This window comes from Hylobates moloch, unplaced genomic scaffold, assembly GCF_009828535.3.
Source record: "Hylobates moloch isolate HMO894 unplaced genomic scaffold, HMol_V3 SCAFFOLD_4, whole genome shotgun sequence".
Classification (NCBI taxonomy): Eukaryota; Metazoa; Chordata; class Mammalia; order Primates; family Hylobatidae; genus Hylobates; species Hylobates moloch.
Genome location: NW_026652279.1, coordinates 139947793 through 139960128, shown reverse-complemented (window position 1 = coordinate 139960128; position 12336 = coordinate 139947793). Strand labels below are relative to the sequence as shown.

Here is a 12336-nt window from a genome sequence, read left to right as displayed (position 1 = left end):
TTATAATAACGAGCATTAATTGTGATCCCTTTTCTTCACATAGTACAGCAAGCCGACACATTTCTCCCACCTCCTGGGCACAAAATTGGCCCATGTTCCCCAGTCTCCAGCTTCCACAGCAGTTATGTATGACTTTGTGACCAAATTCTAGGCAATAGAAGGTGCGCAGAAGGGATGTGTATCACTGTCTGTCCTTACCCGTAAACTCCTCTGGTGCAATTCTCCACACTCTCTCTTCTAATTGGATGCAAAGATCCAGCAGAAGACCCCACAGATCTAGGAGAAAGCAAGCCAACAATGGGAGAAACTCAAGCCTCTGAATGACGACATAGAAGGCCACTCACAAGCAAGAAGTAAACTTATATTATGTTGAGTCATATGAACTTTGGGTGTTTGTATATTACAGAGAATAGTGTTTTCATCCTTACTAATAGGTGTGTTTGTCTCCACAGTAGACTTCAGGCTCCCTGAGAGTAAGAACTGGGTTGTGTTCACCTTTATATTCTTAGAATCTGGTACGGTGCTTGGCACAGAGTATCTACTTCATAAATGTTTTGACAATCATGTTCTCGTCAATGACAGACATTGACATCTTCTAGTATTTCATAGCCTTTGATAAAAACCTATTCTTTCTCTTGAATGTGAAAAGAAAGCCTAGGATCTCATCCCCCAGTCCAGTCTGACTGCTGGACTTGAAAAGGGGCAGTAGTGGTTGAATGGGCAAAGATCAGAACTATTACTTGGTGACTTCATTTCCTGTTCTTAAGCACATATCTACTTTCTATAATTTTGTAAGTTAAAAACACATTTAGTTTGTCTGAACCTCACTGATTTTGATGTCATTTAATCTAAATTTGGCAAGTTTCACTAAATAAATGTTTCTGTAAGAATTTCACAGAAAAGTGCTCTAGTGAGAGCTCATCTTCAGTTTTTGGAATTTATCTTTAGTTTTTGGAACTAATGAAGGAACACCTTCATTAGTTTTTGGAAAAATACCACAAGACACTTACTCCTCCACTATGAAATTGTATAAATAATTGAAATCAAACCTCACATATCAAAATAAATGACCTAAATACTTGTCATGATATGTTATCCTTTTACTTTGTGTGTTGGCTTCTTACTGGATAATTCGCAAAAAATTTGCTTATCAAAAATAGGTCACCAGGTCATAAGACTGAATTTATGACTGTGGAATTCTGGAGTTTTGCTACAGTAAAAGACTCACATGTCTTCTTTGTATCTTATCTAAGTATACACATGCATCAAATTGTTGAATTCCAAGAGGAAAATAAGACTAACTTGTTTAATACATGCTTTTTTTTTTTTTTTACAGTCCACAGGTCTTTTTTTTTTAACACCTATTATGCCATGAATTCATAGAGAATAGGTTCCAGCAGCTCAGGCTCCTCCCCATGGGTTCTCACAAAGTGCACTTCTCTGGATGGAGCAGGCTGGGGCTTCAGTTGAACCCAGGGAGTTTTCTCTTTGGCTTCTTCCTTTTTCTGATAATTTTCCTTCACATGCTTCAGAAAACTATCTCAGCTCTTAGAGTGCTTCGTGTGCTCAATACACACATTAATTCTATTGGCAACAATCTTGCCCTTAACTTGTTTGTTTACAACGATGCCAACAGCATGCTGGGTAACATTGTAGACTCTCCCAGTTTTGCCATGGCAACACCTATGGGTATTCCTTTTTGAACAGTACCCATTCCTTTGATGTCTACAATATCACTTTCCTTATAGATTCATATGTACATGGCCAAAGAAAAACTCCATGTGTTCTAAATGGTCTAGAGAACATATATCGGGTGCCTCTCCTCTTTCCCTTTTGTTTATCATTTTGGCGAGTTACTGGAAGATGGTGGTTCTGGCCGAAAGGCTATGCTTTTATAAATATATGCTTTCTCTTTTAAGCCAATCTGTTTTGTGTTATTTTATATCTCCTTTTAACAATACTTTAAAATATTTTTATTGCTATGGATAATTACATTATCACAGTATTTGACAACTGGAAGAGACCTTAAAGATCACCTGATTCAATGCCTTCACAGAAAAAGAAGCTGTCTTCAAGAGGTTACGTGACGATCAGAGTTCACATCTCTGACAAGCAGAAAAGCCAAGTTGAAATCCCAAGCTCTAAGTCTGGCCAATGATGCTTTGGGATTCTCCAAGATGAATTCAATGTTGATTATAAGATCTTATAAGATAAATTATGAGTTTTGCTAAGGAGCCATCACTTGATTTTATCTTTGTGATTGGAACTCATATAATTACTGTATGTAAGACTTGAGTAGCAGCGGACTAGGTTTTAGTTTCTTAATATTTAATTTCACATTTATTAGTTTAAATTTTATGAGACTTTCTTTGGAGTTAGCTTTTTTTCCAGTTCCAAATTTTTTTAAATCCCCTCAAAAGCCTACAGCCCTCTTCAGAGTTTCAGTATTCACCCTCATGATGCCTTTTACTTTAATGTCTTGACTTTTTCTTCTCTTCTATGGTATAATGTAAGAATCAAAATCTCTATTTTTCCACATAACTAGTTATCTCTGTGCCTTCCCACTTATCTGTGATGCCTCATTTATTTATTTACTTTTGTTCGATTGTTGTATGTTTTTTTGAGACAGGGTCTCTCTCTGTCTCCCAGACTAGAGTGCAACGGCACAATCATGGGTCACTGCAGCCTTGACCTACTGTGCTTAACAGATCCTCCTAGCTCAACCTCCTGAGTAAATAGGACTACAGGCATGTGCCACCATGCCCAGGCCCAGCTAATGTTTTTAATTTTTAGTAGAGACGGGGTCTTGCTGTGTTACCCAGGCTGGTCTCAACTTCCTAGGCTCATGTGATCCTTCCAGCTCGGCTTCCCAAAGTGCTAGGATTACAAGTGTGAGCCACGGCACCCAGCCCCTCTTTATCACATATTATATTGTTTTAGATAATCGGGCTGTTTTCTGGTTATTTATTCTACATTGTTGAATATAGTTTTATATCAGTGTCAGTATCAGACAAAATAGGTAGTAATAAATAACTTCAAGATGTCAGTGACCTAACAAAACAGAAGTTTATTTCTCATTATCGTTACACGTTCAGTGTGGGTCAGTAGGGGGCTCTGCTTATCAAAGTCTACTAAGGACCTTGGCTGACAGTTAACAGAGGACCCATGTCCACCTTGCTTCAGAGATTAGTGAAGCTGTCCTGGTGTCTACCCAAGCACATGTCACTTTTGCTTTGTAACTTTTTTTTCTCAGTAAATTTTGCAGATAATTTTAAAATTATTGATTGTACAAATACCTTGGGAAAGTTTTTTTAGATTTAAAAAAATTATCTATGCAGATTTTCAATTGTTAGATCGATTTTGAGCATATATAATTCCCTCCCCCACAAATAATCATGTATTTCATTTAGACTAAAATTATTAATATAAAATTGTACATAATATGCTCATGTAAGCAGTTTTTATAAATTTTATTTCTAATTTTGTGTATTTTATCTAATTAATTAGCTTTGCTAAACATTTATCTGGCTGAATTTTGTGAAAATTAAAGCAATTCTTAGACTCTTTTTTTTTTTTTTTTTTTTTTTCTGAGACGGAGTCTCACCTTGTCGCCCAGGCTGGAGTGCAACGGCACGATCCTGGCTCACTGCAGCCTCCGCCTTCCAGGTTCAAGCAGTTCTCCTGCCCTAGCCTCCCAGCAGCTGGGCTTACAGGCGTGCTCCACCACGTTCAGCTAATTTCTTGTGTCTTTAGTAGAGATAGGGTTTCACCATGTTGGCCAGACTGATCTCAAACTCCTGACCTCGTGATCTGCCCGCTTTGGCGTCCCAAAGTGCTGGGATTACAGGCGTGAGCCACCGCGCCCAGCCAGATTTACTTTGTAATCACACATTTTACTTTCTAATTCACTAATTTCTGCAGTTAGTTTTGATGCCGGTGGGCTAAGGGAGGTCTCCAAACGTTGGTGGGACCTCTGACCCTGGCCAGTGTCCAGGCTGTTGACATTATCTTGCAAGGAGAAATTCAAGAACAAGTTGGAAAATGGTGAAAGTGTGGAAATTTATTGCAGAATGAAAAGTACACATTCAAGAAAGGGGAGTATGAGTGTACTCAAGAGGGTCATGCAAGGGGGTTTGGGGCTGCTACCTTTATGGGTTTCTTTAACCAAGGGGTAGAATATTCATAAAAATTCCTGGAAATAGATGGAGGTTTCTTGGAACTGTGGTGCCGCCCATTTTGCATCAAATATGTGTGTTCCCAGCACTGTCATGGTGCTCGTGTGTGTGTGATTTAGTATGTTCATGAGCATCTAATGAGTCAAATCCAGTGCCATGTTGGGTCCAGTCAGTCTTAGTGAATTTGGCCCACACCCTGGTTTTTCAGGTCTTATCAGCAACTAGCTTCTGCAGCTATTTCAACAGTTCCCTTTTGCCAGTCATGTGAAACGGCCTTCAGGAATTTTCTATTCTCCTGAGACCACCTTGTATTGCTCCTATCTCAGTTTTATCATTTTTATCTTCCTTCTTTCTTTCTGGGGTTTTCTTTGCTTTCTTCTAAGTATTGAATTTAATGATTAAATGACTTACATTTTCTATCTTTTAATAGTTAATATATATCTTAGCATATCTTTAAATATGCCATACATTTTGATGTATAATATTCTCATATTTGTATGTTTAAACTAATCTACAACTGCATGGTTGGTTTCTGTTAACCAAGTTTTAGGACGGTATTTTTTAGCTTTTAAGGGCCTGAACATTTCTATCTAGATTTTTTAAAATAGAATTTCTCATTTATTATGGTGAGAAAATTTGGCCTATATAACCTTACAAATTATAGTTTCCAGACTCTCCATAATGTTAACAAGGGCACATGTGCACAACCATATATATATATATGGATGTGGGGGGTGTGTGTGTGTGTGTGTGTGTGTGTGTGTGTGTGTGTGTCTGGGCTTGATCTTTACCTAATAACAAAATACGGTCTAGAATTTCACTATGAATCTGTTTACTACCCAACTCAGGATGATTGGAGTCTGTAAGTAACACTATACACAAAATAAAGGCTGTTTCTGTATTAGCCAATGCAAAAGATGTGTCCTAAACATAGGTGATAGCTGTCCAGTTACCTGCCCCTACTCTTTCAGCCAAGAGGCTGACTGATGAGTCAACATGTCCTCCATCCTGCATGCCAGCCAGCCATGCTGTTCAGGTTCAAATGCATGTGTAGTCTACAACTGGGTTCTTCAAACCAGTGCCTCCAAATCACAGATGGCAAACCCCTTCACACCTCAGACTCTGCCATATGGTTTAGTATTAGCTTTAATTTTCAGGAGCATTCAAACCTTTTCATTCCCTTTAACATACTTTTAATTTTACAATATATACATTTTGACCTTTTTTCCCTTGCTTTTTGAAGCATCAATCAATGGTTATTTTCTTCAGTAGCTCTTCCTGTCTGTACATTTCAATCCCCCATGAGACATTTTGGAACTTTCCAAGAGCCTTTGTTTTCTGAAAGATGTTGAGCTGTTTGCGAGTATTTTCATAAGAAGCTGGGAAAGGTTATATTAGAGACTATTTCTAGCTTGTCATCATCTTACTGCAGAATGTGTGTGGGTTTTTTAAATGAAAATATGGAACAAATACAATATGGTATGCAGATACTGTTCCTGTACTTGCACTTCCAAATTCTCACAGCTAAGAGGAGTAATTACACAAATAAACAAAACATGCTCAGGGGTTAGCACATGATCAGAAAACTGTGTAGCCTTTAAATAATGGTTTGACACTATCTCTTAGTAAATTTAGGACCTGGGATGAAATGAGCCAGTACAATCCTCAATATTAGAGACAGTAACCAAGTGTTCATGAGAATTCAAGCTGTTATGCTGTAGAGTTACTGAAAGATTTCTACCATTAATAATTTTAATTATAGGTTACATAAAAACATAAAGCCACTGCTAAATTCTTTGCCTCCTTAAATAGCTTTTATTTTGAATGTTAAGCCAATCTTAATGTTGATGTAAATTATTAAATTGCTGTATTAGTTCTACGTATAAAAAGTCTTAGTCAAGTGACATTATCTGAGATATTTTTAACACATGTGTATAAATAACCATTAATTAATGTACACACAACTAAAGAAAAGCAGGAATGTTTCACAAAATGTGTGCCCGTAATTTTTAAAATTCAGTGGAGAAATAGGGATTACATGTTTTAAAATTAAAGATAAAAGTCTGCTCAAAGATCCCAGGATAGTAGCATTTTATTCTGCCACAGCTCCTAAATGAACCTAAATTCTCACATCTAGAAAGGATGACAGAAAGTTTTTTAAAAAAGGTGAATGGACCATGAAAAATTTATACCTAGGCTACAATTTACAAAATATAAGTCTCAAAAGAATATTGACGCAAAACAACATACTGTTAGAATATTTTCTCTTTTTGGTAATACTTTGTGTCTTATGTTTTAATCTCAAGTCCATAAGCTTCCTTCACCACCTGCTATGTACAAAGCATGGTACTGGAGGCTGTGGTCACTACAAACATTAGTAAGACTTTGTTTCTGCTCTTAAGGAACCACTTTTTGCACTGGAAGTCATTACAAACATAAACAACTCCAAGCAAAGTCATTTAAGACAAATAGAATAGAAAAACCTTAAAATTTCTATGAATTGCAGGTAAAGGGGGAAAGAAATTCCACATCAAAGGACCTGAGGAAGAAATGAAAATTTGAAGTAGCATTTGAAGAACAGGAGTGCTTTACATGGCACACTAATTTGTGCCAATGTTGCCAATTATTAAATGGCTCTACCAGTATCATGATGCAAGGTTACCAAGGACGCTAATTTGGCAAAGCAGTGGTCTTGGATTCAGGTCCAGCCAGCCCTCAATACTATTCAATCCATTGGCCCTGCCCTTCCCTAAACAACATACAGTTAATAGTGGCACTATTTAGTGCCATTAGTCATAAGTATAAGGTAGCCATACCAACATATATAACAGTAACAACAACAAAAATGTTATAAAAGTCTTGTGAGATCAAGTTGCTTAGCAAAGGTTGCACAAATGCAGCTACATGAGAGAGCCCCAATGAAACTGGAAGAGTGACCACCTAGCCAACTCGCAGAATCTTGAGAAATAACACATTGTTGCTAATTTAAACACTCTGTTTTGGAGTGGTTTGTTACCCATTAAGGCAAGCTGAATCATTCAAAGAGAGCACTCCTCAAACCTTTATATGGGTCGGGTATGGTGGCTTATGCCTGTAATCCCAGCACTTTGAGAAGCCAAGACAGATGGGTCACTTGAGCCAGGAGTTCAGGACCAGCCTGGGCAACATGGCAAAACCCCTTCTTTACTAAAAATACAATAATTAGCCAGGGATAGTGGCAAGCGCCTGTAATCCTAGCTACTCGAGAGGCTGAGTTGGGAGGATGGCTTGAGCCCAGAAAGCGGAGGTGGTAGTGAGCCGAGATTATGCCACTGCACTCTAGCAGGGGCGACAGAGCAAAACTCTGTCTCAAAAAAATCCACACACACACAAAAAAAAACAAAACAAAGAAAATAAAACAAAAGCCCTTTATATGCATACAGATCACCTGTGGAGCTTGTTAAAAGGCAGATCATTCCAAAGGTGCTTTCCAGGTCCAAGGTGGCAAAAAAACTGTTGGCCTGGGGACCACAGTTTGAGTGGCAGAATTTAGAGTACGCGATGATTTTTACTGATTACTTTTTGGTTACTGTATTAGTTTGCTAGGGCTGCCGCAACAAGGTACCACAGGCTGGGTGGCTTTAAACAATGGAAATTTACTTTCTCACAATTCTAGAAACTAGAAGTTTGAGAGCTACGTGTCATTAGGACTGATTTCTTCTGAGATCTCTGCTTGGCTTGCAGATGGCTGTCTTCTCTGCCTTCATATGAATCTTCCCTCTGTGTGTTTGGGATCTAATCTCCTCTTCTCCTAAGAACCCCAGCCATGTTGAATTAGGGTCCACCCTCAAGGACCTCATTTAACCTTAATTACCTCTTTGAAACCCCTTCCTCCAAATACAGCCACTCTCTGTGGTACTAGGGGTTAGGACTTCAACATATGAATTACGGGAGAAAAAAATTCAATCCATAACAACTATTTTTTAAAGTTTAAAGAAGAAATAATGGCATCTGAGCTGGAACTTTAAAATTGACTTGAATTTTGTTGCAGCCAAGAAGGATGAGGTTTATTTTTATTTTAAGGCACTGAGGAGACTATGTGAGCTCAAGCTGCTCAACTCAAGGAGTGTATTCATTTTACAAATAGAATGGGCGGGAAGCAACAGAACCCAGCTCACAGGATACTGTATTGAGCACTTTGATTTTTTTCTTTTCAAAGAGTGCTTCGGAATCGCCAGATATGCAAAATGTATCCCCCTCCCCCATCCCACACACACTCTGGGAATTAAATTTCCCAACAGGAGAAACAGCTTCTGCTTATTAAAGAAAGAGTGTGATTGGCCTGCACAACCTCAGAGTCTGTCCTTCTTCATCTGTAGCACTAAACTGATTCTCTGTCCCTGGAGTGTTCCCGAGCAGCCTGCATTTTTCCAGTCAAAGACTGCAAGTGCTGGAACATCCCCACAACTGAAATCTATGTAAGCCACAGCACTGTTGTATCCAGGGAAGGGAACAAAAGGCATCTCCTGCCCGTGCTTTTCTCTCAGGCTGATAATAAATAATAATACATGGTATTGATGTAGCACCTTTCTCAAAGGAGCTCAAAGTGCTTTCCAGACATTACCTCACAACATGCTTGTGATTCTAACCTGAGAAGTGGCTCCTAAAAGTGCAGCTCTCCTCAATCACCACAAGAAATCTAGAAACCAGCGGGTAATATATATTCTTCTAAGGATAAAAGCAGGACTACTTAAATACCACTGAGGAGCTTTTTATTTTTTTCAGAGTGCTTAGGTAATACAGGCAATAAGCATTTTTGACTGGATGATTACATATACTTTGGACATCACACATGCCAGTATGAGAGAGTAAAAAGATGAATGTGCTCTACAAGCCCGACTCCTACAGCCAGGCACTTTGAAAAACTAGCCAGTAGACTACATCCTTTCTATTTAGCCTTTTAGACATTTAAAAGAGATCCTACAGAAATATCACATCCATGAGGGCCAGCAGCAATGATGAAAATAGAAGAATGTGTTAGCCACAAAATCACTGCCGCTGAACGTTACCTATGTCAACTCTTTCTTACCTTTGGGCTTTGGAAAATACATACTTTCATGCTCAGGTCATAAACCGTTCTCTCATCTTCTGATTTCAAGTCTCACTAAAGGTGAGGCTTTATTTATTTGAAGTTGAATACAATTTTGTCCAAGAGAGCAGCAATCCCTCCTCCAGTCCAGTCATAGAAAAAAGCCTGAGAGATGGAGTCACACAAACCCAGGTGGAAACCTCAGTTGTTCCTTACAAACCATGTGACTTCAGACAGATCGTTTTACTCCTCTAAGTCTCTATTTCTCATCAATTAAATAGAAATAATAATGCCTACTTCAGGGAGGGAAGTAAGGGTATTAACTAAATCACATGTGTAGAGAACTCAGTGTTGTCCCTGGCATATTTTCATGTCTTTAACAAGCATACACTAACCATACAGTAATAATCGCAATAACTGCTATTCCCTACTCTCTCCATAATATTAGAGATGTGTGGAGGAAAAGCAGAAAAATATTGTGAGAGAATCTGGGAGTCCTCAAACTCTGAACTTCAGATTCCCAGATCCCAAAATAAGGGGCATTACTTGGGCCCACATCCCTCATAATGGCTGTATTAATCTATTCTCACGCTGTGATAAAGAAATGCCTGAAACTGGGTAATTTATAAAGAAAATGGTTTAATTGGCTCATGGTTCCACAGACTGTACAGGAAGCATGGCTGGGAGGTCTCAGGAAACTTCCAATCAGGGTGGAAGGTGAAGGGGAAGCAGACACGTCTTACATGGCCAGCACAGGAGGAAGAGAGACAATGGGGAGGTGCTACACACTTTTTTTTTTTTTTTTTTGCAATGGAGTCTCACTCTGTTGCCAGGCTGGAGTGCAGTGGCTCCATCTCAGCTCACTGCAACCTCCACCTCCCGGGTTCAAGCAATTCTCCTGCTTCAGCCTCTCTAGTAGCTGGGACTATAGGCACACACCATCATACCCAGCTGATTTTTGTATTTTTAGTACAGATGGGGTTAAACCATGTTGGCCAGGATGGTCTCGATCTCTTGACCTCATGATCCACCCACCTCAGCCTCCCAAAGTGCTGGGATTACAGGCGAGCCACCGCACCCAGCCGCTACACACTTTTTTTTTTTTTTTTGAGACGGAGTCTTGCTCTGTCACCCAGGCTGGAGTGCAGTGGCGCGATCTCGGCTCACTGCAAGCTCCGCCTCCCGGGTTCACGCCATTCTCCTGCCTCAGCCTCTTCGAGTAGCTGGGACTACAGGCGCCCGCCACCACGCCCAGCTAATTTTTTTTTGTATTTTTAGTAGATATGGGGTCTCGCCGTGGTCTCGATCTCCTGACCTCGTGATCCGCCGGCCTCGGCCTCCCAAAGTGCTGGGATTACAAGCGTGAGCCACCGCACCCGGCCCGCTACACACTTTTAAACCACAGATCTCGCCATAACTCACTCACTATCATGAGAACGGTACCAAAAGGGAAATCCACTTCCATGTTCCAGTCACCTCCCACCAGACCCCACCTCCAACATTGGGAATTACAGTTTAACATGAGATTTGGGCAGGGGCACAGACCCAAACCATACCAATGGCAAAGAGAATTTTGTTTTGTTTTGTTTTGTAACATGCTGCAAAAATATTCTCAACACTCTCCCACTGGAGTTTTATACAAGGTAATACAGTAACATACAGTTTAGAGAATTAGAAGTGGTAAGTGCCATTTAGGGCAAAATTTTATTTTGAAATAAAATTACAGAGAAAAATGACTAAACTTTCCATGTTAATTTAACATGAGAACCCCTTTTTAGCCACTGATTCTGATCAATTGAGAACTTGAGTTCCTGTTTAATCTGATAAGCTGAGCAAGGTATTTTTCTATTTCAGGGTCATATTTGTTCTAAATAATGGAAAGTTGCCTGTATAATAATACATACATATCCAAGTTAGGAACTGTTATTTTCTCTGTCTTGAAAACCCTTGATGCTATTTACATTCTGAATTAAACTGAACACTGTATATTGATTTTAATATGTTAAGATGAAATTCAATTTCATGACTACTGCTAACATCACAGAGCATGTAGGATCAATGTGTTTGCTGATTTTCTGCTTACTACCAATATCTCCCTAAGGGTTTGATACAAGATTTACAAGAATATTTCTGAAAATGTGTGCATAAATGTGCTATCAAATAAGCTACAATGCATTGCGCATTAGGCAGTGAATGATTTGTTTGCTGCATTTTAATCAGCCTTATGTAAATGCTGACATGTCCTTTGGAGAGTTCACTGCAGTCAGTCCACCTAGTGGAGCTCAATTCCTGTCCTTGGGAGCACAGCTGGCAGGAGAGGTCTCCCTGTGGTTGCTCTTAGAATCTACCCTTCCCTAAAAGAAGGAAGTGCATTTTAGCTAAGATAGAGCTATGAGTGCTGAGAATGTGACTGCTGAGATGGCAGAAGGTACCAGAAAGCACAATCATGTGCCACAGAATGACATTTTGTTAAACGATGGACCACATATACAATGGTGGTCCCACAAGAGTATAATGGAACTGAAAAATTCCTATTACCTAATGATATCTCAATGATCCTGACCTGTGCAGGCCCAGGCTAATGTGTGTGTTTGTGTCTCAATTTTTAACAAAAATATTTAAATGTAAAAATAAATTTTAAAACATTTAAGTTAGAACAAAGCTTACAGACTAAGGATATGGAGAAAGAAAATATTTTTGTACAACTGTACAATGTGTTTCAAGCTGTGTTGTTACAAAAGAGTCAAAAAGTTTTAAGAAACTAAAAGTTTCTAAAGTTAAAAAATTTACAGTAAGCTAAGGTTTTAAACTTACTATTGAAGAAAGAAAAATACTTTATTATAAATCTAGTGTGGCCTGTCTTCAGTGTTGATCAAGTCACAGTAGCATCCAGCAATGTCCTAGGACTTTACATTCACTCACCACTCACTAAGTCACCCAGAGCAACTTCTAGTCCTGCAAGCTCCATTAATGTTAAGTGCCCTACACAAGTGTGCCATTTTTATCTTTCATATCATATTTTTACTGTACCTTTTCTTTGTTTAGATATGTTTAGATACACAAATACTTACCATTATACTACAGTTGGCTACA

At 38.9% G+C, this 12336-nt stretch overlaps 1 pseudogene; it reads right to left on the bottom strand.

The window, feature by feature from the left end:
- Nucleotides 1–1364: 1364 nt before the first annotated feature.
- LOC116810428 (large ribosomal subunit protein eL21-like) overlaps nucleotides 1365–12336 on the bottom strand; it is a 100212-nt pseudogene continuing 89240 nt past the window's right edge.